This window comes from Poecilia formosa, unplaced genomic scaffold, assembly GCF_000485575.1.
Source record: "Poecilia formosa unplaced genomic scaffold, Poecilia_formosa-5.1.2 Scaffold219, whole genome shotgun sequence".
NCBI lineage: Eukaryota > Metazoa > Chordata > Actinopteri > Cyprinodontiformes > Poeciliidae > Poecilia > Poecilia formosa.
Window position 1 is genome coordinate 771025 of NW_006800158.1, and position 27198 is coordinate 798222.

General features: G+C 38.8%; 1 protein-coding gene across 6 annotated transcripts in view; it reads left to right on the plus strand.

The window, feature by feature from the left end:
* The window catches only part of znf536 (zinc finger protein 536), a 251828-nt gene that overhangs the window by 25947 nt on the left and 198683 nt on the right, over positions 1–27198 (plus strand). For 3 of the 6 annotated variants that reach the window (XM_016679757.1, XM_007568258.2, XM_016679754.1), the window contains 2 exons: positions 1230–1308; positions 24927–25038. The gene's annotated coding sequence lies outside the window, so the exon portion shown is untranslated. Of the gene's footprint in view, positions 1–1229; positions 1309–16788; positions 16900–24926; positions 25052–25413; positions 25762–27198 lie in introns of those variants that run through there. The other 3 variants (XM_016679755.1, XM_016679756.1, XM_016679758.1) reach the window with 3 other exon arrangements.

Here is a 27198-nt window from a genome sequence, read left to right on the forward strand (position 1 = left end):
GTTCATTCTGAAAATTATGCAGAACCAAGCCTGTGCACATTCTCATCTTGGAAAACTTGAACAGGTTTATGCAAACCTCTGAAATGTCATAAAAAATTAAATGTAAATAGGGAGCAGTTTAGTAAGCTGCAAAGAAATTGATATTTTGATTTCTTACACATGAAACAAAGTGAAAGCACCTTATTTTAGATTTCTCAACTTAGTAAAGCTTAAAAACACACCAAGCTAGAATTGTGAAAATAGTCATTTCACAATTCATTGAAAATAACTGGTGCTTAATTTGACTCAATAATGTTTGCAACAAAGAAAATGAAAGATATGGCTTACATTTGTATTGAATATAATGAATTTGATAGCTGATGTTTGGACCGTTGTCTACATGGATAACCACAGTGTTTGCTAACAGGCATATTTAGGCATATTTGGCAAAAAAAAGGACCTAAAAAGCCAGCCTTCCCGCCTATTTTCATATCGTCTTGCTGGATCTCTGGGTTGTTCCTCACATGGACACTGCATTACTTTTAAAACCAGTTCCCAGGGAAACTGCTATAGATTTCCCAGAACATTGTGGCACATCCAGCACTGCATGCCAGCAGCTGTTATTGATTGCCTTGGCCTGGCCTTCCAGACAAAGCCTTGTCACTTTGTTGTCACTCACTTCCCTACAATGTGAGCTCCAGGCTTCTAAAACGTTGTACTCCTCCTCAGCCTATAGGGTGTGCTCAGAAACCTGCCATCCTGACACACAATGCAGTCTGAGGAAACATTGTTTTCATTTTTGGCACCATGGCGCTTGAACCAGGTGTACCAAATACTTTCAGACCAGAAGGCACTCCTTCATGCTGGTTTTGAGAAGATCTCAAGGACAGTCTCCTACGAACATCCAACATCTAAAACGTGCCGTACACATATTTATTATGCTTTTCTCTTTTTCAGATGTATAAAAGGCCAAATTATAGATAATAAGATTTGAAGGTATTTAAAAAAAAAGCTTCACCACTGGTTTACACAAGTATTTATTGTTGATACATGTGCAGAATGATTGTAAAAGTTGAAATGATTTCACAATAAGTTTGACTAACGAGTCGAGCTGTGAGGCGGGTTTGCAGGGAAGAGACTCAGAATACAATTTTTAATGGGTATTTTTCTTCTGTCATCAGTGTTGCAAACTTGTCAAGCTTCAAATGCAGGTGACGCTGAATTTCCTGGTATGTGTGCTGTGTTTACAGGCTCTTGTCGTCCCACCTTCTGTGAAACTGTCTGCGTTCTTCCTGACATCCGGCATCCGCTGGAGAGGCAGCCGTGCAGGTACGATCACACCCATTGATCAAGGGGAAAGGGAGGATATTAAAGGTGTCTGTCACACTCACAGACCCGTGCACTTATGTTTTTTATTCCAAACTTTATCTGGGAAAATTAACTATGGGCTTCATAACCAGTGCCATACTTCTCACTTACACTAGTAATTATAAATTCCTGGAGCTTCCTATCACTGCTTTGGTCTGTCAGTGGCTCACTTTGGAGTGTGTAAAAGTTACACACACTCCGCCTAAACTTTCACAACCAGAAGAATATTTTGATGTGTCAATTTTTGTGGAAGCAAAATAGAAGCTAATTTGTGCTAGCTGTTTGTCTAAGAAATTATTCTCAAATAAAACTTTGGATGTAAATGTGATCTTTTCCCCAGTGTGATCAGAAATATCCCTACAGCGCCAAAGTCTGGTTCACTATTCGAAGTGATTATGATTTCCTTGGGAACTTTACTTAAACTGAGTTATAACTGATTCATAACTTGTTTTATCTTCTGAAGCCAACATTTCTAAGTAGCAGTTTGAAATGAATCAAATGAAACTTCTTTAGCGGATTCCAAATAGAAACATGTTATGTTTTTTTTTTTTTTTACTAACCCTGATTTCAAAATCTAAAATGGCTGCCACTCATATAAGAGCTATTGAAAGCAGAATTTCTGGTTTTATTTTTACCTTTATTGATTGGAATGCCAATAAAGCACACATAGTACTGTGTAACTTTGTAAAATGCAAATATGTTACTATCATTAATTAATGCATAGAAATAAATTGTTACAATGTTAACCTGTACCCAGTAACACTTCTACCAAATAAATCAATCCAAACATGCTGTATAATATAGTGGATATTCAATCTACTATGATCTATATGCAATGTTTACACTTGACTATACAGTGTGCATGTATTATATGCTTATTGCATATTCACATAATGGGGAAAAAGGTTAACCTAAATTACAAATGCCATTCTCTACCACAACAAGATCCAATTCCAACACTAGATGAAGAAAAACACAGTAGAACCTAAAGACAAAAACATGGCCGTATCACACAAACCGCATAGAAACCAGCAACACTACATTCCCTCAATTTACAGTTTACATAGGTTTGGTGAAAAAAATTGATTTTTGCTAACACCTCTAGATTCTATTGGCCCTGATGCTTTGATTGACATGTCAGCCAAATTAGCCAATGGGCTCCTGAGAGATGATAACATCCATAGCCTTGAATGCACCAAGGTGTAGTTTTTCTTTGCAATTGCATTTTATTGCAGAAATTGTCCCTGGTAGAATGATTTTGTAAGGTAGGGTAAAAGGATAACACAAACAAAAAATAAATAAATAAATAAATAAAAACTGATAAATTTCAAATTGTGCTAAAATAGCTCGAATGGAAAGTTTGTCTGGGCTTTTGTTGACCAATCCCTCTCTGAAACTTCTGTGCTTCACATTTATTGATACATTTTGATGTAGAGAAATATTCTGATCCTGTACTGTGTTATGGTAGATGTTTTGGATTGTAACTACAGGCTTTTAAAGGGACATTCACATCACAAAGTACATTTAGGCAGAAATGTTATTGGGGTCTTTTCATGCTCTAATGCATGCCAAATTAATTTACTCTCACTCAGTAACATTAATTCTGATTTTTAGACCTCTAGAGTATTCTCTGGAGAAGTCTTTAGTTCTTGAGATATATGTGAAATTCCTTTTCCGAGCAGGTCTTCCAAAAAGCAGCCTAGTAGCAGGTTACTGGAAACAACAGCAAGTAAAATCAACTGGTTTTCAAAATTTTGTGTGGAATGCGGTTAAGTTGGTGTGACATCATTCACAGATCAGATTAATGAACACCAACATAAGCCTTCTCATCCCCACAATGTTGTAATACACACACTAACACATCGGACAAGCCTGCACAACCGATAACACGTGTGGCACCGCTCCCCTTAACACACACTAAAACCACATGCGCCCACATGGTCTGTCAGAAAGCCACATCTCTGTCATTCCCACGCAGTGTACCTCCATGAGACAATTAGCGTGCAGAGGTGACACGGCAAACAGGTGCAAAGCATTATTGGTGGAGGTGGAGGAGCGCGTCCACCCCATCCCTCACCGTGATGGATACTTCCAGATCCGCACGTGTGTGTCCGTGATGGCAGGTTGGATGACAAGTCAGGGGACGTCTCCGCTTTGTGAAGTTAAATAGCTTCATCCAACCTGGTTGTTTGTAATCAGCAGGCAATCATCATCATCATCCTCATCATCGTCATTGCTGTCATTCACACACCATAGAAATTACACTCACTTTCTTTTCTTACACTCTTTAGGACTTCATTCTTGTTTGCATTTCTGTTATCCTTTATTCCTCTCTGCAATGATGTTATTTATCACTCGGCTTTTCACTTTGGTGTTTTCTTTTGTTTTTTTTTTTTTTAGTTTTAAAATGAATCTCTGTAAATAGAGTTTAGGTGTCTGAGGGAATGTAGCTAGGTGTTAGGCTGGCATTCACATCTGATAAAACGAACTGTTCTTTTCAAAAGACATATTATTTTTTGTTCTGTAAAATGTAATTTATGTTATTTTATAAATTTTAAATGATCTTTATAACAACCATCATGACATTAAGTTTGCATTGCAGATGCGTTACTAAGGTGAAAAACTCCTATCCCACACAGATATCTGAAATCCATATTCTTAATCACTCATTAAACATTAAAATATGCAGAAATATTGCTACATGTCTTGATCTAAAGTGTGCCTTGGCACTTGTTGGTTGCATAGGAGTTGGTTCTGCCTGCTGTAGTTTTATTAATCAAATATAGCATGGGTGAGTCATGGCGTTTTGGCTTGTGTCATATTGGAGGTATGTGCCACAGATTTATCTCATATTGGAAGCAGAGCTAACACATGCTACCCTTGACGTATTCTCACACCATTTCTCACACAAAGCACTGACACACAAACTTGCAGACGCTCACACTCTTGGAGGACTTTTATAGAGGGAGGTGCGTAAACAGGCGCTCCAGTCCTTGAAGACTCATTAAAAGACAGGCTGCCTTTTTAAAAAAATACTTTTTTCTCTGCATCCTTAATATAGTTTCTGCATTTTCAAATAAATTAGATATTTTGAGCAATTTTTTCTGATCTTATTATTCTTTTACTGAACATTAAAATGTGAAACATTTAAATTAGCCATAGGACAGTTTTCAGTTTTTCCATTTGGTAATGCTCCCTCATCCAGATTCTGTCAGTTATGGTTTGCCCAGATCAGAAGTGGTCTCAGGCGTCTTTGACTAAAAAAAAGTTGGGTTACACTTCAAACCAGATATTTACATATGCTCCATATAAACACACAGAACCAATTTCCCCCCATATGTAACAATGGATTTGACTAAGCTTTTGTAGTTTCAGTCAGTTATAATTACTAAAATTATTTATCTTCACTAAATGTCAAAAATTATGATTAATAATTTTTGTATGTTAATGTATGTTGACTTTCTTTGAGAAGTTAACATACATTCCTTTATTATTTGTTGAAATTGTTGTTTAAATTGTATGAGTTGGACAGTTGGTTGGAATTTTGACCCAGGTCCTCCATCTGGTTTATACTAGGCTACTTTGTTAACACATACCTTTTTGGCTCTGCCCACCACTTCTCGATGGAATGTAATGACTATTCCAAAACATGGTAATTGTTATCTAAGCCATCTTTTGGGTAATTCTGTGGTCTACATCTGGTCACTGAAAGACCCCATGGTTCTTCCTTGCTGATGTCTTAAATGTTACTTCAATAATTTCACATAATGTCTCCTTATGCTGCCATCTACTTTGTGAAGTCCATCAGTTCTGTGAAGTGCAAAATGGTTCTTCCTTTTTTATACTTACATTGGGATTATGATCTCAGGCTTGCAAACTTCTCCCCTTTTTTATATAATGCTTTTTGTCCTTCTAACCAAAGAGTCATTTTACCAAGAATGGTAATCTTATAATCTGACTTTTTTTCTATTAATTTGGATAAATGGTTTCTTCCTGGGACCAGCGACCTCTCACCCAATGATCAGCCCCTTCATGGTTAAGTGGGTACAGACATTCATGTCTTGGACACAGAACCTGTCTCTTCCTGAACAATTTGATACCTGAGCATTTCCAGAAACTTCACCCAACGATGAAGCGAACTTGTTGAGGTCTACAATTCTCTTCCAAATATCTTACCTGATTTCTTGAGCTCCTTTGATTTTTCCATGGTGTCACAGAAGGAAGTGGTGTGTGAGGTGTTGTCCTAAACTACACCAGTTAGTTCAAGATCAACATCAGAAGCTTCCAAAATGCATGACAACATCATTTGAACTTTCTTGAAATTTTTAAAAGGCTAATAATCTTGGTTTATTTCTAAACTCTGCATTTTTCAGAAAATAAGATGTTTTTTTCTCTGTTAGAATTTAGCAAATAGAAATATTTTGGGAATCCTAACTGACCTAAAACATGATCGGTTTATTCCTGTTACACAGTGTGTCAATATCTGTAGTCTTATTTGATAGTAAATGATATTTATATTTCTCTAACAAAGTTGGAAAGCTCAGTCCATTCAAAACAATATGTGTGTGTGTGTATATAAATCTTCTCACATTAGGAAAATATTCTTTTTATGGGAAACAAAAAAATTCTAAAAAGAATTCTATAAATATCCAGCTTTGAATTGACCAACTTTAAAAGTATTTTGAAATCAAATGAAAATAGCATCAGTCAAGAGTTAAAACTGAAAATAAACTGAATCAAACTATTGCTATTTCAAATTTCTGTATAAACTAAATTACAAAGTAAAACAAAATGTATGGTTATTATGAAGGAGATAGGTCTGTTTTTATTAGTTCTTTGGGTTAAATTTGTCACTTCTGTGTTCTCTTTAAGCCGTCGGTATATTAAGACATGTTTGGCATAAGAAAACCCTCCCGTTCTCGCTCAGTTTCTCTTTTTATCTCTTCCTCCCTCTCTGACAGCCTTCATTTGCTGGAGGAGTGGCAGACTTGGTGGGAGTTAATGATTATAATTATTTAGCCTTTTTTTTGTTACATTGCGGGATAATTATTTAAGAGGTTTGTGTATTCATTGTTGTAATCAGTAAAGAGAGATTACAGAAAATCCGCATGCCAACAGATGGCACTTGGCTGTTGTTGTTGCTTCATATTAAACCCAGTACAGCACACTTGGTAGCAGGCAGGCAGGAGCGAGGGGACATTCACAAAGGGGCCAAATTATAAAACAATTTGTTCTTCATCATAAATCCATTTATCATATCACTTCATTGTAGAGGAAATGAAAGGGAGGCAACAGTAGTTAGCATTGTGCTGTGTTTGTGTTCGCTTCCAGACCAGCTAACACGGCCATCTTCACAAAGTGGTGGTGGTCCGGAGAAGTCTTTGGATTTGCTGGGCGAAACAACACAACAAACAGTATTTGACCAGAGAGGCCCCCAACCCGATGGCTTTGTGTACTGTATCAGTGCATGGCCATCGGTTTTCACACGTAACCCCATTCATGGTTGAGGCTGTAGCTTGGCAGTGTCTACCATGACGCACTCCTCCATCAGCCATCCCCGTCTCCTCTCACCGCATGCGGAACGTTCTTCGCCTTCAAAAACCTTCACTTTTTAAAACACTGTTAACACATTTTCTACAGGCAAACAAATGGATAAAAAAAAAAAAAAAAGTTAAGTGAGGGCACTTACGATGCGGGGTCGGGGACCACAAGGAACTGCTGGCCTACATTCCAGACTAATTGTATAATTGGAAAAGCTCTCCAAATGAGCAAGCGAGCCACCCCTCGACCGCCCCACCCCTTCGTCATCCCTTTTTACACACATACATCCGCACACACATGCTCTTCAAAGCAAATCACAAAAGAGCATTTTAGGCATAATAATTAATTTCAAAAAGCGTTTATTATTAATCCCACACACCAGCATCCTGGCAGGAGCAGCTAGGCCAGGCTGGTTAACAACCCCCACACGCCCCACCCCACCAGCGCTCTCATGTGTGCACAAACATGAACACACAGGGCAGTCAGGTGTCTGATGACTACGTTTATCCATTAACACATTCCTTTCTCTTAAAAGACATCATCCACCAAAAATATTCCACTTGAGAATAGAAATAAATGTAAGGATAACTGATACACAACTTTAAAGTTCAAGCATTGTTCAAAAATAATGGAAGTTATCATATTCACAGAAGTGGGTTTACAGAAGGATTCAACTCTTTTCAAATGTATTGTTGCATTTATTGTTTTCTATTGAGCTTTTTTGCAATTTCTCATGTTGCAGCCACAAATCTTTTATGTATGTTATCAGGATTTTATGTGATGAACACCCGCAAAAATCAGTGCATAAATGTAAACCAAAAGAAAAATGACACTTTTTTCAAAAAAAGCCTAAACGGCAACTTGCCCTGTTCCCCCCGAAGAAGAAGAATGAATAATACTTCAAAAAAAACAATAGTAACAACAAAAGAATTAATAAACCATAAAAAATATTATCATAGTACTTGTGTTGATTAATTATGGAGAATAAAAAAAATACCTCCTCCACCAATAAAAAATCTTCTGAAAAAAGCACAAAATTTTTTATCTTTGAGGGGATGTACTTGCATTAATATGCCATTAATGGTCTCAAAATGACAATAATCATCCCCCAAAAATTTTATTGACAAGCCTAGTGAGGACAGCGAATCGTATCAAACTTTTACAAATTTTAAAATGCATATCAGGGATAATGTACATTAAACATTAACCACAAGAGGAGAGATGCATTGTAGTTCTAAGTACTAGTTTTCACTTGTCATCTCCAACTGATAATTATAGCTGAAAGTAATCCTCCAAAAGATTCATCTTCCAACAGAACACTGATCCTAAATTTATAGCCAGAGCAACAATGGAACATTTTAAGGCAATGTATCCCTATGTGTTAGAATGGCCTAATCAAATCCCACACCTCAATTCAACTAAAAATCTGTGACAAGATTTTTAGTCTGATCTGAGTTTGATCTTGTAAAAAAAAATAAAAGGAAAAAAAAGGTGGGGGTTGCAGTTCTAACATGTCATCTCTCAGGTAAACTGTTTATTTTCATTGCAGAGGGTTCTCAGTTACTAATTTTTTATCTCTGACAGGCTTCACTTGGGCAAAAGAAGAAATCTGAACGTTTTTGCCGGCTGAATATTATGCCTCTTGACATGTTCCATAAATTAAGTTGTGAAACTTTTTTTTTTGTCGTAAAATAAGCAATTTAATGACCAGTAAGGAATGATCTACTTGTGTGCTGTGTTAGCACTCATATTTTACTGTTACTACTGGAGCTCATGGTCAAATTGAATTTCCTGATTTATGGCCCTTGCCATGTACCGTTCATTTCCATGGCTACTGAGGGACTTATGGGGGGCTGGAGAGGGATACAGGGGGGCAGAGGAGGGTTTTTGGGGTAAAGGTGATTTCTGAAGTTGACGGCGGCGTCCAAAGGGATTGCGGGGTGCTGTTAAAACGAAGCCGTTAATTAATACTATTGATTGACAAAAAAATAAAAGCAAATGTGATTTGCATATAGGGATCAATGCATTAACGGATTCCCCATCCCCACCCCCACCCCACACACATACACACACACTTCATCAGAAATCTGATTTCCGGAGTTTTCAAAGTGAGAGAGAGGGAGTTCAGACTAATGTGGATCGATTGGGCCCCGCTCTCAGACAAGAATGTAAAGCATTTTAGAAACCATTGGAGGGTGAAACATGTTAGCACAAAAGAAATACTTTCAACTTGGACCGCTTTATTTCAAAAATGAAGACAGTTAGCCCTTTTTCACATTTCACACAAAACCGGCCCCAGACCACACATTCAGTTTACATATAGCATAACACGGCAATATTTCTGCTCAACTTATGCTGAACAGTGTTCTTCACAACACTGTGAAGAAAATGTCAATGAGAACAGCAAGGCCATGACAATCAAAAACAAAAGAGGCGTTAAAAAAGCAATATGTTTTTTTTTGCTGTTTTTTTTACCCCTCCTTTCTTGCTTGCTCTGTCAAGAGCAGCTTATTATAGCGTATTGATTTATAAAGCTTTAAATGTGATCCTCCATGTCCAAGTCAAGGGCAGGGAGTGCAAGAGACAGACTGAGACGAGGTAAGGAAAGGGGTGGTGGGTGAGGGGGAGCCAAGCAGGGGAAGAAGGGATTGGAAGACAAAGACAAAAGGGAAAAGATGTTCTAAAATGAATAGAGTTAGAATAGGGAGTCCGCGGTGTGGGGGGAAGAGGCAGCAAGGCATTTTCAGAAACGCTCTAGAACACAAAAGGGTAATTGTTTTAGCCCAGATGTTGTTTCGCACAACAAGCAGGATACAATGTTCCTACTGAGCTGATGAGCCCAATCAGTGAAATGATTAAAAATTGATTTTGTCCCTGTAATTACAGTATGTAAACTACTTAGCCGGGATTGCAAAGGAAGTGATTTTCTAATTACGTATATACTCTGGTGTCTAATGATTGGTTTTTTGAAGTAATGAAGAGAGGGTCCTAACGACTCCACTGTGTTCTGTTGTTGAAGGGAGAAGGCAAGAGAACGGGTGGATGAGTGTGTGCGCGTGGGTATGTGTGAGTGTGCATATGTGTGTGTGTGTGCATTGGGGGTGTGTGTGTGTGTGTGTGAGGGGGGTTCTGTCGGCAGAACATCGTTAGGGCAAGACAGCAGGCTTGCATACAAAAGGGGGATGAAAATTGAATTTTTGCCAGCCAGTGCTCGCACGATAACACGGGGGCCCTGTGTTGGTTTGCACAGGATCTGGAAGCTAAATGGAGACTGTGACTTCTCATGGGGGTCGCTAGGCCCTGACCATCCCTGGCAATCTGGACCCTGCAATTAAAACCTCTCGGGGGTGAGGGATTTAGGACATCACACTAGCAGTGGAAATCTGACAGTTGTACAGAGATCAGGTCTACTGTAGCAAGGCCCTTCTCAACTGCATATATGTTTTATCTACAAGCCTAACTGTTACAGCTGAATGTTCAGGATTCAAACCTAAAGTCAGAGTTATTTTACAATTTTTAGAGATCAGCTATTGTTAGTAATGATTCTGGTCACAAAACTCCATATTAAACTGCTTTTCTGTTTAGGATTATAAGATTTTTTAAAATATAATTATGAATTTTAAGATCTGCTTTAGCTTTTTCAGGCCACAGGTGATGTAATCCTTTTTCTGGTTTTTACCCAACATAATTATCCTGGAAGGCTCTCTTTATTCAGTGATCTGTATGTTTTTTTGTTTTTTCAGTAAATCTAGTTTCTAATAACTATAATAAAAATACATTTTATTTTTAGTGCTTTTTTTAAGTACTCAAAGATGCTCATTGAAGCAGGCAAAAATCTTTATATTTGGATAAAATTTTATCATTCCTCTAATATATTATACATATTAGAGGAATATTGGCTTGATAATTGATAATCAATCTAATAATCTGAATCCCCATTTGTAAAAACAAACAGTGAGTAAAAGCCACAAACTGAACAGAGGTTTCAGCACAGTAGACAGACTGTACTACTTTTTGGAAAATGGGACCGCCCAGCTATATGATGACCATCCACTAATGCTGTTACTCAGTTGTAATGGAAAACTACCCAAACTGAGCATAGTGAAGGCAGGTCCAGGCACCAGCGGGTGCCAGTGGAAAAGGGCCATCAACTGATAATCAAGGTTTGCCAGCATCACAACAAGTGAGGATGGGAATGTAGAAGTGATATATAGTTGTAGACATTCAAGACTTGGCACCACAATCTGTAACATTTTCTTGTTTCTTTATGTCCAAAGCAAAACCTGTACAAGTCATCATGTACAGGCTTTAGAAATCTGAATTTTAGTTCAGATTTCTAAACTAAAACTTAATGTTAGGTGTCAAGTTTTAGATGTAGAGGTTAAGGTTTAAAAGCAAATCATTTCTGAAGAATTAAGAGTGGTTGGGACCCAAGACGAACACCTGCAGCCGGATACTTCTCAAACAAACACGTAAGGCAGAGGCAGTCTGGCCTCTGAGTCCCACAGCACTGATTCCTCCTGTGATCTATAAGTCAATAATTAACTGAGAGCACGCTCATACCATTGTTATTATAATTTACTTTATCTTACCATTGATGTGTTTAAGTTGTAGTGTAATGTATTACACATTTAAAAATGTGTAATTATATTTTAAAATAACCTGCGTCATAAACAAGCAGTGGATCTTTTATCTGTGTTTGTTTTGTACAGTAATATATGATCAACGTCTGTGGGAGTTTTAATGAATAGAATGCAATAATTCATGGATTTATATTACACGAGGCATTTATTAGCTCTTATTGAACCTAAAATAAAAGAGTGGCAGTCTTGAGAAATAACATTTCCTTCGTATCACTTGGAAATCCTTTTGTCGACTCAGCAGGTTGTAAAGCATCTTAAGATAACGCCTCCAGGGCGGACTTCCTCTCTTCTGACTCCTTAAAGTAGCTCCAGTTCAGCAGCTTTGGGAAATACTGCAGGTCATTTCAGGAAGATGTCCAACAAAAGTCCAAAAATCAAGATATGAGGAAATGTAAAATTCTTTTTGTACAGTGTCTAATTTTCAACAGTTTCATCTGAAGAGGTTGCTCATTGTAACAGCTAAGATACTCTCTAACCTTTCCTTGTTTCTTCTCCGTTACATTCTTTTCCCATCAACTGCATCTTGACAAACCATGGAAGCTGTCATGAATTAAAATTGACCAATAGGTCAGGTAAAAAACAGCATTATTGCAGGCACTGGGTTGTCAAGGAGTCACTCCATCAAACAGAATCTGGAGATAAACTCACATAAATCATCTCACACATAGTTACTCACTGCCACAGAAATGGCTGCTGTGTCCTCATTGTCTGCGCTCTTAACATATCTAACAAAGACAAAATATTTTCTTGGCCTTATCTTATGTTCAGTATTGAATATTTAATTATGACTTTATTCATTATTTAAAACAATTTTTTTAGAGAAATTAGAAGATGTGAGTTGAGCCTTTGATTATGAGGATGGGAAGATCTGTGGGTTTTAGCTCTTTGGGAACATTAATAAATGACAGAAATCTAGATTAAGAAAGCCGGAATGCGACTAGAAAGAAAAATGACAAAGCTTTGAAATGCTGCCAGTATCACCAACTGCACTCCTCTGACACAGCTGATTGTAAGAGAAGCCGATAGCATAGCCAACTTAGGCCTTTAATAATTCATTTAGCTGGGCTATGATCTATCATTTTGTACCTTTTGACATGCAATATTGAAATTTAATATTGCATCAATACAAATGATGTACTGCTAGTCGTTGAAAGTGGAGAAAGGATGTGGATTGCACAAAGATCTCTGCCAATGTTTTCCTGCTCTGTTCTTCGTCCCGTTCTCTCTTTGCCTTTTCCACAATTTTATTGTACTAAAGCGGAAAAAAAGGCATAAGAGAAACATCTGTCTCCCCCCAAACTCCCGCTTTACTCTCAGCTTTGATATGTGTGCTTGAAAAAATGACAACTTAAAAAGTTCAGGGAGAAAGTCTCTTGTTCAAGTCAAGAGAAGCTTGGGGAAGCGAAGGAGGGTACGCTGGGGGTGTAAGTGAGTAGCAGAGGGAACATGACAGCGGTGGCTGAGGGAGACGTCATGCGCTGTTAAAAGCTTTGACATGATTCTTAAGTGCGGTGGAATCCCAAGGGCAATACTCAGGCTATGAAAAGCAGCGGGAACGGAAAGCCTCTGTTGCAGTGTCAGTCTCGTCTCACCCCCAGACTGCTTCGTTTGAGCTGTCGGTTCAGTAAGATACGGATGCACTGATAGGCAACGCTGGCTGCTGTCAGTCTGAAGTGGATGACACCAGTGGTGTGTTGATGCTTTGTCTCCACGTGTTTCCTCAGCCCAAAATGCTGCTGCCTTTTATGTGTCTTGCAGTACAAGGCAACTTGGGCGAGTCACTTTTTTTTCTCTCTTTTTATTTTTTGCTTCTGTCTGTTGTTTTAAGTGTCTGCTTACAAGCCGGCTGATGGAACCACACTGACTACGGGATGTGAGCCAACAGGGCTGTCCATGATCCGATGAGTTTGGCCCTGCAGTTCAGTGTGTTTAGAAAATCTGAATTTCTGGAACTGGAAATAAATTTTGTATTTCCCATAGTGGTCACCTTTCCTAAACCACCAGGGTTAGATTTTTTTAAAAGGTCTCCACCTATTCTCCTTAACTAGTTGTTGCTTATTCAATAAAGTTTGGTAGAAATTTACTGTAGCGTACTGAAAAAAAGCATATCCTGTGTAATTATTGTCATACTAAACTTGTTTGTGAAAAACAAATCATATTGAGAGTCCTGTAGATCTGTGCAATCCCCTTCAAACAGGTAGCCTGGTGCTTTTTGAAGCTTTGGCATATTCTTTAGAATAAGGAATTTCTAGGCACCACAATGACCCAAACAAACAAATGAGATCTCTCATAAGAGTCACTTTAAAAACCCAAGTTGTTCAAAGTGCTGCAAATGATTAATTAATTGTTCCAGATAATACAACAAATGATTTAAATATATTTTAGGAGAGTTAAGGTGAAATATCTTAGTTATTTTGATCGACCTCTCTTAAGAACTTCCATTAGTGAAGTTGCTGGTTCCACAGTTCTGCTACATTTTATGCAACAGATCAGAGCTGTCTGACTAACTCTGTGTTCAACACTGTGACTTTGGCTGAATCAGTGACATCTTGAAGGTTTTTACAAACCAGCATCATCCTGTCACAAACCCACGGGTGTGTATGACTGTCACTGACGCTGCATATTCTTCCGCGCATTAGCATTTTTACTATAACTACGTCATGTAAGCAAATGTTGTAAGAGAAGAACAAATAATTTTAGGACTGTTACTAATGGCTGCTGTCACCATGCAAGGACCCACTCATGGAAAAAAGGCTCCTCAGTGGAAATCGCTTCAAAACAAGAAGTATTTGCATCTCTACGACAGAGCTCTTTACTGCAAAAAAACAGAAGAAAAAAAATCCAAGGAATTGTGGACAACAGCTCACTGTTGTTCGTTCTTGTATAGCTTCCAAGAACCTTGACCTTTCGCTGTGCCCTTACACCGCTCTGAACATGGAGGAAGTCTGCCATGCTTGTAGGTGTCTGGGTATGCCAACAGTGGGAAAGAAAGGCACAGTGAGGGAGAGAATTAGGTGCAGTTGGGAGGTGCCTTGGGTCGCCATGGGTCATGGTGTGCCTCCCTGGTCACAGCCTTATGTCAGGGCTTTATTACTCCACCTGCCAATGTCCTGACCTGCTGTATGAAGCACTGTCTTCCCTCACACTTTCCAGGAAAAAGGTGCCTAGTGAAAACCAGACAAATTACGTTAACATAACATTAAGAGTATTGTCTGACTAACAAACCCCAAAACCACGGAGAAAAAGATTATTACAGTAGAAGCATTTTAACTTTTTTTTTGCATTAAGATCAGTGATGTGATGACAGAGGCTGGAGGAACTACATTAAGCGAGATGTTTGATGCACTACCTGAGGTAAACCATGGAATGATCTGCATAATGATGTGAAATATTTTTACTACGGGATTCAATATAAGGAGCTCTATATCTAACTGATTATATTATGTAAAGTCAATGATATTGCTTGCAGTTGATTTTTTCTATACATGAGTGCGATCTGTGGAAAATTCTATAGAATGGTTGTCAGGATATATAATTTATTCTCTTCCTGCCCATCTTAAATTTGAAGAGGTTTTTTTTTTTTTTTTTTTACTGATAATGCACTAAAATTAGTGGAATAATTAATTTATTGAAAATAGGAAAGTGAATTGAATAAATCTTCAATAAAATGTGTAATTTTGGAGAAAGTTGTTGGAGGAAAGTAACGAGTTTGAAGGTAATGAGAGTAGATTTGGAAAACACATTAAAACACTAGAAACCAGCCGGACACAAATGAGTGCAACCAAAACACACCACGACTGCAGCACTATGTCTAATGACTGTTTCTGTTTTCCATTAATCTTTTGATTCACTTAATCTAAATGACATTTTACCCCCAAAACAATAAACATCTGTTTATTCATATTCCAGATATCCAGGTTTGCCATTTTTCTGTATGTCAGAAAAAATATCCAGACTTAAAACAATTAAAAGTAATGCATATAGGTATAACGTGCACATGCAAGCATGACAATTATATATAATATGAAGCCCTTATTATTTATGTTTTTAAAGATGAAACTTTGAATAATCTAATATCACCCAATAAAAAGCACTTTCTATGTTTAAAGCCCTTCGGTGTTTGAATAAATTCAAATACACATATAGATCTAATTCATCACTGATTTTGAAGCTTTAACACAATTTTTTTAATCATATCTGGTCAATTAACTTCCTGTAATTTACCAAATACAGGAAGTTAAATCAGCTGGTATGAAATAATCTCCCAGTGGAACTAGAACTTTGTCATCAGTATTAAGAAATTATTGACATTAATCAAGCTCCTATTTCTCATTCAAAAGTTACTTGTAAGTTAGTTTGTCTTATTTCAAGTGTACAAAGATATTTGCACTAGAAACTAGACCAAAAATACTTGGCAAGATTTTGTGTTTTTACAGTGTGAAGAACCATAATTCCCATTGTGCTCTTCTATGCCTCCATGGAAATCTTTTTGCTTTTATGAGAATAAAAGAAAATTCCCTCTTTATCTTAATTTGAGACAGGTTTCAATCGAATGTAATAAAGCTTGGATAGGTTCCTTTTTTTCTATATGTCTTTGCTCTTTCTGGATCTTTAGTTCTTTCTTTAACCGTTTACTCAAAAGCTTTTTTTTTTTAATCTTGCTTTTTTTGCCCCGTGCCTCAGGGGTGCATTTGGCAGGTCAGCCCCTCAGCGGGTGAGGAGTTGTGGGCTTGGTGACCTTTGTCTGTCATTGTTTTGCTCCTCACACCTCACCCAGGGAGTAGGAGAAGAAGCTTAGTGTATCCACCTGCCACGGACCTTAGCATCGTAGCTCTACATATTGTCGCGGGGCGGGGGTGTTTTCGGCGTGCCAAGAGGAACTGAGACGGTCCCGAATGAATCGGTGCAGGCAGTGAGCAACCGAGTTGGTCCAAATGACACACAAAGAGTCGAACTGAAGAGGTAATATCAGAGTGTGCTGGGATCTTTAGCTAAATTGGTTGAGCAGAATCAAAAACGAGTAGCTAACAAAAGCAAAAGGGACTCCAGATTCCAAATGTGATTTGTGTTCACGCACGCGGCTCTGCGAGATGAATCAAACACACCTTGAGTGAGCGAGGGGATGGAGATGAAATGAAACAACCAAACGCTTGCCTCCGCCGGGGCCTGATTGAGTTCAGGTGGCTGGAAAGTGTCTCACCCAGGGCTAGTTGTCAGTGAAGGATCTGCTGTCTTCTTATCTCTCTCTGTGCTGCAGGGCTAACCGGTGAGCATCGGGCGCGCCGCCTTTGACGGATGCTCATGCGCCTCCTGTGTTGTCGGGGGACAGGCCGCTGACACTCTTCATCTTTCACCGGCAAAGTCTGAGGTAGAAATGAAGATTGATGCCAAAAAGTGGCGTGGCAACCCGTTGGCCTCTCTCACCATACATAATCATTTGCGCGTCCATGACACACGGATGTATAAGCGCACGCGTGGACGGCGATACGAGGCGCCTCGCGTGTTCACACAGGAGACTGCTTCCTCTCTGTTATTAGAGACATGTGATCTGATTGCATTTGATCTCCAAATAAACAGGGAATCAGTCCATCTCCTTGGTGAAGATGGCAGATGTGATGGACGAGCGCATTAGCATCGAGGACAACATTAGATTTGCTCAAAATTATTGATCTTTTGTTTGTGAGCCAAGGCAGCAATAAATAACAGTGCATGGAAGATGTGACTCATTATCACCATGCCAAAAGCCTGACAGACCTCTGTCAAAGCTCCCTCTCTCTTTCTTTCTCTCTCTCTCTCTCTCCCCTCTCACCCCTCCTTCTCGTCCTCCTTCCTTTCATCTCCATCACTACAAACCAGTTTAATCTGTTTTTAATCCTCACTTCCATTCTGTCACTGGTGGCTTTAATGCGAGGCCTCACTGTCACTATCTGATTCCCTTAAAAATTTTTAATCCTCACTGATAACCCTGTGTTATTACATGTTGCTCACACACACACACACACACACACACACACACATGCACACATGAGAGGCAGGACACTCACACTCACACACACACACATACCCACGCGCACACACACACACACATGCACACACATAAATATGTACACACAGCAGCGTTTAGTGGCTCTCTTAGTGTTTTATTCCTTTTTACCTTCTTAGTGAAGAAAAAATCCTTTTATCACACAATGGGTAATTTATATCCATTACCAGCGTTTTCAATCCTTTTCAGCACGGCTGTCACTGCCTTTGGCACACTCGTGATTAATGTGATCTAATAATAGTCTGCCATTATATTTCCTTTAGTAAAACATGTACCAACATCCTATTCAGCTCCACAAAATTCATTGCCCCTTAAAACATTTTCCCCTTTTCGTTTGAAAGGAAAGATTGCTTTTTTTTTTCTCTCTATCTCTCTCTCTCCTCGTTCTTGTTTCCTCCTTCTAGGTGATTATTTGTTGGGGCAGGGTGGAGGGGGGGGGTGAGGTGGTGGTGGGTTAGTAATGGCACTTGCATGTTTTCAGACACTTAGGAGAATGATGAGATTCATGATCCAAAGTGGTTTGTGTGGATGCAAATATGTGTGTGGGAGTGTGTCTGCAGGTCAGAATTGGGTGTGTGCCTCTCACACTCGTAGCTCCTGTATGGGTTTATGAGTGCCACACTGTTGAAGATCCCAACACCTTCAGGCCAGAAGTACATTTTACTTTTAGTAAAGAATTTTGCCAAGAATCCCTCCCCACGGCCAGATTTTGATGTGTCTTTTTATAAGGTGGTCCTAATTCCTAAAAGCATTGGAATGTCTTTTTTTTTCTTCATATGAGTAATGGTTTACAGAAAAAGTTAATGTTTGATCAGTGGTTTTAGATTTTAATCTTGAGATTACCAAATTAAATCCAAACTGTGAGACCTTATGGCTCTGAAGAACTGACAGTTTTCTGACGTTGCATTTTCAGCTCAATCTTGAAACCTAAGTGAAGCATGTTTTAAAAACGACCTGGTACCACATAACCATTATGGTGGAAAACATTTAGGAACGTGGAAAGCCAAGTCAAGTCACAGTGAGCTGTGGAAAATAAAACACTTACCTGAAGCTAACATGCTAACAGCAAGTGGAAAGCGCCTTGCCAGAATGTTGCCAATTAAAGAAGAAATATCTGACTGCTCTCGCACCCCTACAAGCTTTAATTAAATAGGTTAATATCTCAGTCTTTGATTCAAACAGCATTCTTCAGAGCAGCTTAACCTTTTAAGATGAGCTGACTGTTGCTTTTAGAATGACAACTGGAGATGTTGCATTCAGCTAAGATTCAGACAGTGGAATTCACCTTCATTTTGGGTATTGTCAGGGCAAACCCACAGAAAAACAAAATAATAACTTTATAAAACATTTTTAATTGACTTTTTTTTGTCAACATAAAGCTACTCCAATGCCAGAGAATAGAATCAAACTTATTTTACTCCAAATCTACCTAACATGTTTTGAAGAGAATTTTCATTTCATAAAATTAATTTTAATAACAATACCTAGTTTTAATTTCTGTCCATTATGGGCCTCATCTGAATATCTTGAAGGCTGTGATGTTTTAATGGACTTCACCAAACATCACCCTGGTTTTGAATGAGCTATATCTGAAAAATCCAAAATGAAAGCAATTTGTAGCATGCTAAGCAATTTCCAGCTCAGTTACTTTAAAATTATTTTGGGAAAAATTATTGAAGCATTTGTATTCTTTTTATTATTTGCCACTTCTACATTTCCTAATTAGCTTACTGTCTTAAAACAGTTAATGTGTTGAAGATTTGTGGATGATGTTTTTTGCTTTCAGAAATGTTTAAATATAAGGAAAAAAGTCTTTAATAGTACACTTTCTATTTAATTTTGAATGTACGGCATTTATTATTCTCCTATCTGGATAAGTAGGAAAATAAGCGTAAGAAAAACACGCTTCATTCTTTGTGCTACTAAATGATCTGAGGAGAAAATGAGAGACTGAGTTTTATCACAGGGATTAAATGTTAGAGTTGAACATAATCAACACTACAAGTGTTAGCTTTAACAGTCTTGGCATAGCTGTATTGGTTTTTGAATTACTGACTGTGAAACCAATCAGATTTTTAGACCATGAACACTTTCTGAAAACAGGTGACAATTTTTTCAACCGTTGCTCCCTATTGCATTTTTGCTCATATTTCTGTAGCCATTGGATTTTTTTTTTAAATATTGTGTTTGCAGCTGACGTTTAAAACATACTGCCTAACGAACAAATTTATCACAACTATTTGTGTTTAATGGGATGAATATCAAGCCAAACATGTCAGGAAACTTAAGTCTGGAAAAGTATGTAATTATGGAAAAAAAAAAAAAAAAGTGTCAAAACTCTGCAGTTTAAATCAGAGACAGTCTGGAGTGGACGCATTAGCAGGTGAACATTTAGCTGAGGTTTCTTTTTGTTTTTATTAAACTCTAAATCCCCTTTTTTGTTTTCACATTCTTCTTCCCTTCTTTTTGGAAAAGCACCCAAAGCAGAGGGAAGACGATGTCTCCCTAGAAAGCCCGTCGGATTATGCGTGCGTGTGTGAGTGTGTGTGTTTGTCGCTTGGGAGGTGGTCCAGCAGTGGGGTCTGTTCCGTCCCAGCCGGACAGCCTGAGCCAGTCTGCCACTCATGGGGGCACGCTGTAGATGGGGCGGCGCCAGCACAGACACCCACTCACACACATGCTCACCCAAATTCACTTCCCTGACGGTACAAGTAATACCTGGATTTCACACACATACATAAACACACACGCACGCACGCACGCACGCACGCACGCACGCACGCACGCACACACACACACACACACACAGTCCTGGCTCTGGCTCACATGAAGGGTTAACCCTTACTGGGTTCTCAGACTTGTATCCAGGATGAACAGGTGGTCCCACAAAACATGGGCATTCATTTCCTCATGACTTATCCCTGTCTGTGTGTGCGCGCATGTGTGTGTCTGTGTGTGAGGACAGAAGGGTAAATGTGTGTGGAGGACAAATGTGTGTAAGGATGGGGTAGCTTTTGTAAACCTTTTGTGATTTTACTTTTCCTCTCGTGGCGAGCTGCTGCCTGAAAGAACATCACAAGTTTCACAGGGCGAGGCGGCGCTCAGATATGGGAATGTTTGCGTGTGTGCGTGTGTGTGTATATGTGTGTTCCTGACCCCGCAATCCAACTGCACCAAACACAGCTGTCAGCACTTCACATCGTCGCTTTCTCCCCTTCTATCTGCCCCCTTTTCCCACATTTTTCTTCATTTGAATCATCCCAACTCAGATCCTTCCTTTAAAGACAACTTCTACTGAGCGGCTTCTTGCTCTCCTTCACACATCATCCCCTCTCCACACCCCCACTGCCTCAAGTGAGCTTTTCCCAGCAGAGAAAATCGAAGGTAAACCTCTTTTGAGGCAAAAAAAAAACATTGTACTGCACTTTGGCTGTTTAATATATCACTCTCCAATAGAGGAGAAGATGGAGATGGAGAAGATGAAAAACACACTCACCTGACCGCTGTGATAACAGGTCCTGCTCACAGGATCATTTCACCACTGTTCCAGACTACGGGTGGGCATTTAGCACATCGTTTATTGTGAAGAATTTCTTATCATGGTGATAATTTTGATTCATTACAATAACAAAAAGTTTTAAGAGCTCTTAAAACTGTCTGTTACTGGTTTTCCAGTAAGAGAGCATAAATAAATATCAATAAATTAGAAAAAAAAAAGATTAAATGCATCTACTGTGTGCAGTTGGTGATAAAAATACTTCTCTTTGAAACTCCTTTGCAAACAAACAAAATCTTACCAAGTGTTTTTGTCTAGTTTCTAGTGCAAATATATTGAATTAATACAGAATTTAAACAACTTAAAATAAATATTTCAACAAGATAAAAAAAAAAGAAGCTTAGTTTGACTTTAGTTACTGTTTATATTGATACACAAATGCTAGTTCCACTGGTAGTTTTTCACTTAAAACATGAAACATGTATTGCTACAAGTGAGAAGATCTGCCAGTGGAACTAGTACTTTTAAATCTACATTCAGTCAGTCTAGTTTATTTATATAGCACATTCAGCAGCATGACAGTTCGAAGTGTTTTACATTGTGAAAACATAAAAACATCATAAGCACATTATACTGTCAACAATTTTGAAACCAGTAATATACATTGCGTTTTGTTGAGTGCCATTGTTAAAATCATCAATACACATCAAATATGTTCATCAGTGTTCCATTTATTAGAGTTCAAAGGTCATTCTAAACAGGTAGATTTTAGTTTTAATCTAAAGGACCTCAGTGTTTCAGCTGTTTTAATGTTTTCTGGAACTTTGTTCCAGATTTGTAGTGCATATTCAAGAATTAATTACTTAAAACAATCTCATATATCTTACTGAAAACCAACTTTTAAGTTAGTTTTATCTGTTTTTTATGTGTTAAAATAGTTGCACTAGAAACTAGATGAAGCCCGTCCCCGTTGGGAACACAGTGATCCAGCTGATCAGTGTCTCTGTCCCACTGAGCCCAGACGCTGCAGAAGTGGATGCAAAAAAGAATAAAAAAACAACCAAAAAATCACATAAGAGCAGGTAAACAAAGTGAGAAGGAGAAAAGTGGATGAAGCTGAGGAGACAAACACAGGAAGAGCTGAAAGAAAGAAGCGTCTCTCTGAGTCAGCAGGTTTAGGTGAAGTCTGATTAAACGAGGTAGGAAACCACTTGGGGTAGTAAATAACGGAGGTGTCAAAATGTTGCTTAATGACCTGGATATCTACTGCATAAAATATGTATCTGCAGATCTATGCAGAAGCCGCACTTTTCCCGTTGATTCTTTAATGTGTGTGTGTGGGGGGGGGCTTAATGTTTAAAACAACTTAGTGCAAAAACACAAGTTCGCTGGTAAGGTAAACTTGACAGAATACAGTATTCTGTGGAATGCCACAGCCATTATTGTTTCATGGTTGTGAGAAGGAAAATGTCTTGAAGCAGCATGTGAAAAAGTTTGAATCTATCAATTGGAGGATTAAAATGTGATTGCAACACAGCTGAATTAGTATAAGTGAATGTTTACTGAGATGTTAGTTATAGTCTTAATGTTTCTGTTAAAAAAAGAAACACATTTAATAATTTTTTATTTTATTTTTCATCTTATAAAAATTCCAGCATTCAATCATACACCTCTCACTGCCCTAAGGTGGGTACATCAGTAACGTAGATGCACATTCTCCAACCTGTAGGTGGCAGTAATGTTCTGCTACCGCTAAGTAAAAGCTCAGGAGCTAACATTAGCTCCTGTGAGCTAATGTTAGCTAACATTAGCTAACTTTAGCTATGGTAGCAGACCAGTACAAGGCCTTCAGGTAATAAGTCTGCGTCTGACGTGACTTAAGTTCGTGTGTCTAGTCGTAGACTCAATCATCAGACTAAATTTATTTGAATTTAATGTAAACTATTGCTATATGAATAAAATGCAAACATGATATGTTAGTCATGTCCCACCACTACATTTTGTCTGAAATTTATTGCTTTACCATATTTTAATTTCAGAAACAATCTATTCATGACATATGCTTTTCACATTTACATAAATCTTTTTGATGTATGAAAATCAAAAAGATTTTCATAAAGTACAAATTCAGGTGCATACATCACTTTTTTTTTACTGCAATCTTTGCATAATTTCTGATGAGATCTGCATAAAGATCCAAATCTTCATCCCTGGCATTAGAAACAAAAATACTCAGACCAATGTTTGCTGGTAGGAGTTGACATCCCATTGGAATCAAGATAAAAAGAAATCCACATTATCGAAATGCAATTAAAGTAAAGGTGAAAGATTTTCCCAAAATATTTGCAGTTTTCTTTTCTTTGAGAATATTTATTTTTTATTTATTTTTTACTCAGTTAGCTTTCCAGCTCCTGGTTGAAATTAATGGAAAAAGAGTCAGAGCAAAGGGAGACAAGCGTGGAAAACTCATTCAATCACACCATGCTTATTGGTTTTTAGGGTGGAAAGCGGTAATGGGCGTGCAGGAAACTGGCTTCTACTTTACCATATCTAAAAATTTCTGTATTTCTAGTCCATATGGATACACTTCAAACTGATTTTAAAATCCTTCACTTTGGAAAGTGTTCTAATAAATCGTTTTTTTTGTTGTTGTTTTTTTTGTTTTTTGTTTTTTTGTTTTTTTTGTCCTTCAACTACTCTGCATTTGAACAAGTAAAGCAAAAACAGCAGGGGAAAAAAACTATCAGTTCTGATATGTGTCCATATGTGGACAGGGGCCTTAGGGGATTTGGAAGAATATCAAGTCACCAGTGATGGAACCGTTTTGAACTTAGTGGGTTTTTATTGGTATCAAAGAGGTAAAATCCAGTGTTTTCTGTCAGGATATACTGTCAGAAAAAAAGATTGGACTACCATCACTTGAATCATATTCAAGGATCTGCTTTCCTGAAGTGAATGAATCTTCTTAAGGGCAGACAGAGAGTCTGCGTAGTGTAGCTCTAAACTGAGCTGTTAGTAGAACAATGCAGCAACATTTGAGTAGTGTGAGTATTTATTCTTTTGTGTGTCATTTACAGTGTGTTAAAGTTGGTAATGTTGGGGAGTTTTCAACTGATGGAAAAAAAGCTCTGCCTAGCTGATGATCAAATTATGTAAGCTTCAGCATCAGATGTGTTGAAGGGTAAGTGACCCTAAAATGGAGAAGACAGGCAGAGACAGTGGATGGATAGATGGAGGGTTTTCTTGTTACCTTGACCCTCTGTACAAACAGTTCCTTAACTGTTTAGTCAATGACCTTACACTCTGGTAAAAAAAAAAAAGATGCTTTTTGTCTCATTGCAGAGTTTGTATAGCAAAATGGGAGAACATAAAGATGTATAAAGAGAATGTCTTTCATTTTAAAATTTATTTCACTACCACAATTTACAGCCGGTCTACTCTCTGGATTTTATTTTGCTCATTCTTTTTTTTTTAAATATCCGTTATTTGGAACCCTAACCCCTATAACCCTTACGCAGTCAGTCACACTTTGAAAATGTACAATGAACGGATACTAAATGTTCAAATAAACAGTGCCGTGGTAAAAGCAGTTTAAGATTTGAACATGCTCATGGAGTTATGTCAGCTCATATTGCATTATGTTTTGCATTAAAACAAGGAAGAGAATGTATGAAACACTGAAAACCACGAGGTTTTCTGTCTGGGGAAGGAAAAGCCCTTCCAGATGAGGAGGGTCCTACAAACTGTGTGTTGTGTGTTGAAAGAAACGGCGACAATGATGATGAACTCAGCACTCCCCTTGTTCTCTCCTTCTCTCTTTCTCTCTCTATCTCTCTCTCCTCTCTCTCTCTTGCAGGGCTCTCTGTGCAGCGGTGACTAGAGCGGAGCTGAAGCTGAAGCTGAAGCTGAAGCGGGCTTAACCGGGCTAAGTACTCTGTCTGAGGAACAACCCCCTCCCAACGTCTGAGGTGACTGTCTGAGGTGACTCAGGGCTTTGAGGGAAGAGAAAGGGAGGAAGTGGAAGAGAGAAAAATGTGTGTGTGTGTGTGTGGTGGAGGGATTTGAGCTAACTTGAATATTTGTTATTATTGTTCACATGAATGGAGGAATTTTAAGTGCGGGAAACAGGAAGGAAAGACGACAGACAATGAACAGAACGCAGAATGATGAGGAGAGGAGAAGTTACAATGTTGGTTACTCACTTTACCATGCACTGTGTATGTGTGCATGTGTGTGTGTGTGTGTGTGTGTGTGTGTGTTGGGAGGGGAGCAGAGGGGTGACGGTTACAATAAGGCAGAGGCTGATTGTATTACATATTCATCACACAGACATAACACACACACACACCCCACACACACGAGTCAGCTTTAAGTGGACATACAGACGGACCTCATGAGCATATCTACAGATAATTCCTGTTTAATCTCATTAGTCCTCCAATGTAGTAGTTTGTTTGTGTTTAACCGTAGACAAGCAGTGCCTTTCATTGCTGTGCACTGAACTTAACGCTGATACGCACATCTGTGTGACGCGAGCTAAAATAAAGATGGGAGTCCAGAAAAGTAGAAAGAGAGAGAAGTGTGGCAGATGGAACCTTTAACATCCTGACACGGTTACCCGTCTGACAGAGCAAAGTGGAACCCCCTGCAGGCCCACGCCTCCAGGCTCCGGTACTCTCCAAGGATGCAAGGTTAGTTCACCCAGCAGCTATTTCTTGTGGAGCTGTGGAATTGCCTTTGACAGAGCACTGGGAATATCTAGCCAAGGTGCGGATGAACATGTTGCGTTCGTCTGTTAATAGCAAGGTCTCGTATGTTATTTTGGTTGATTGAGATGACGGTTCTTCTCACATCTGACTATCTCAGTTACTCTTTTTTTCCCACAGTTTGGGTATAATGATAGATGCATGTGCCCGGGCATGTGGCTGCGTGCGGTCGTAAATTTAGACATTATGACAAAAAAAGAAATGCGTGAATAATTTAAAACCTCCCTAATTTTTCTTATGCCATTCTTCAGATTCCAACTGCATTGCTGTGAGAAAAGCATATGTTGGAGAGTTCAGGAGGATTTTGTACGGTGCCTGTGAACTGTGAGTGATGGCAACCAGCCGACTCTGCTCTCTCTCCCGTCTAACCGTGCGAGAGTCCCACGCGCCCAGTTCCCTTTCTCAGAACTAACACCGCGGCGAATTGAAACAAAAAAGGTCACATATTTTATTTATGTGTCAAAAGTGTGGTGAAAGAAGGGCATGGGGGTGGGGGGAGACGGAGCAGAGTGTATCACTCTATCTGTTGGCTGGTATCATTCCATCTGTGCAGATCAATTCTCCCAGACAGGGAGAGATGAGATAGGAGCTTCTACACGAAGGAGGGAGGGAAGGAAGAAATGCTAGTGATATTGATTTATCAAAGAAGTATAGCGTTGCGTGATTTGCTTAAATGTCCACAAAAAGCCAAGCTGTCAGAGCTGGGTATGCATTTGGCCACACAGATGTGCAATTGTGGATTTTCTCCTGTGACTAGATGTATACGACATACAAATGCATCTAAAACCATCTGTTGTACAGTGACGATTTGACATGGCATTCCTAAAGCCCTTCCACCAAAACATTGTTGCTAACCTTGTAGCTCCCATGACCTTAACATTTTCTTATGACGACGTGGGAAAAATTGTGCAATCTTTGAAAAGATATAAAATATAACAAAGCACAAAAATCTGCCTGACTGGCTGGAATTCCTGCATTTCAAGAATGACTCTACTGCAACATTGTACTCCGTTGGCTCAAGGAGTCTCCCGGTTATTCTGTCGGTCTCATCCCCTCCTGAATAAGTCCTGGGGAGCTCCTCAGCGCTCCGCGACTTATACACCTGGCACAAGGACAGGGAGTGGAGGCAGAAATGAGATTAAAGCGCAGTTAAAGAAAACTGTAGAAAAGAGCAGAGAGAGTGTGCACGGGGCCATAAAAGGGATAGTTTAACCATTGATCGAGAGCAGTGGTGGAAATGGCAGCAGTAAATCAATTTTATCTTGGAGCAGCTAAAGAGTGTTTTCTAATGAGGTTAATGCCACGTAATGGCTAAATTCCTCTGGTTAAAAGATGCCCTCAAGGTGGTGACGAGAGATAGAT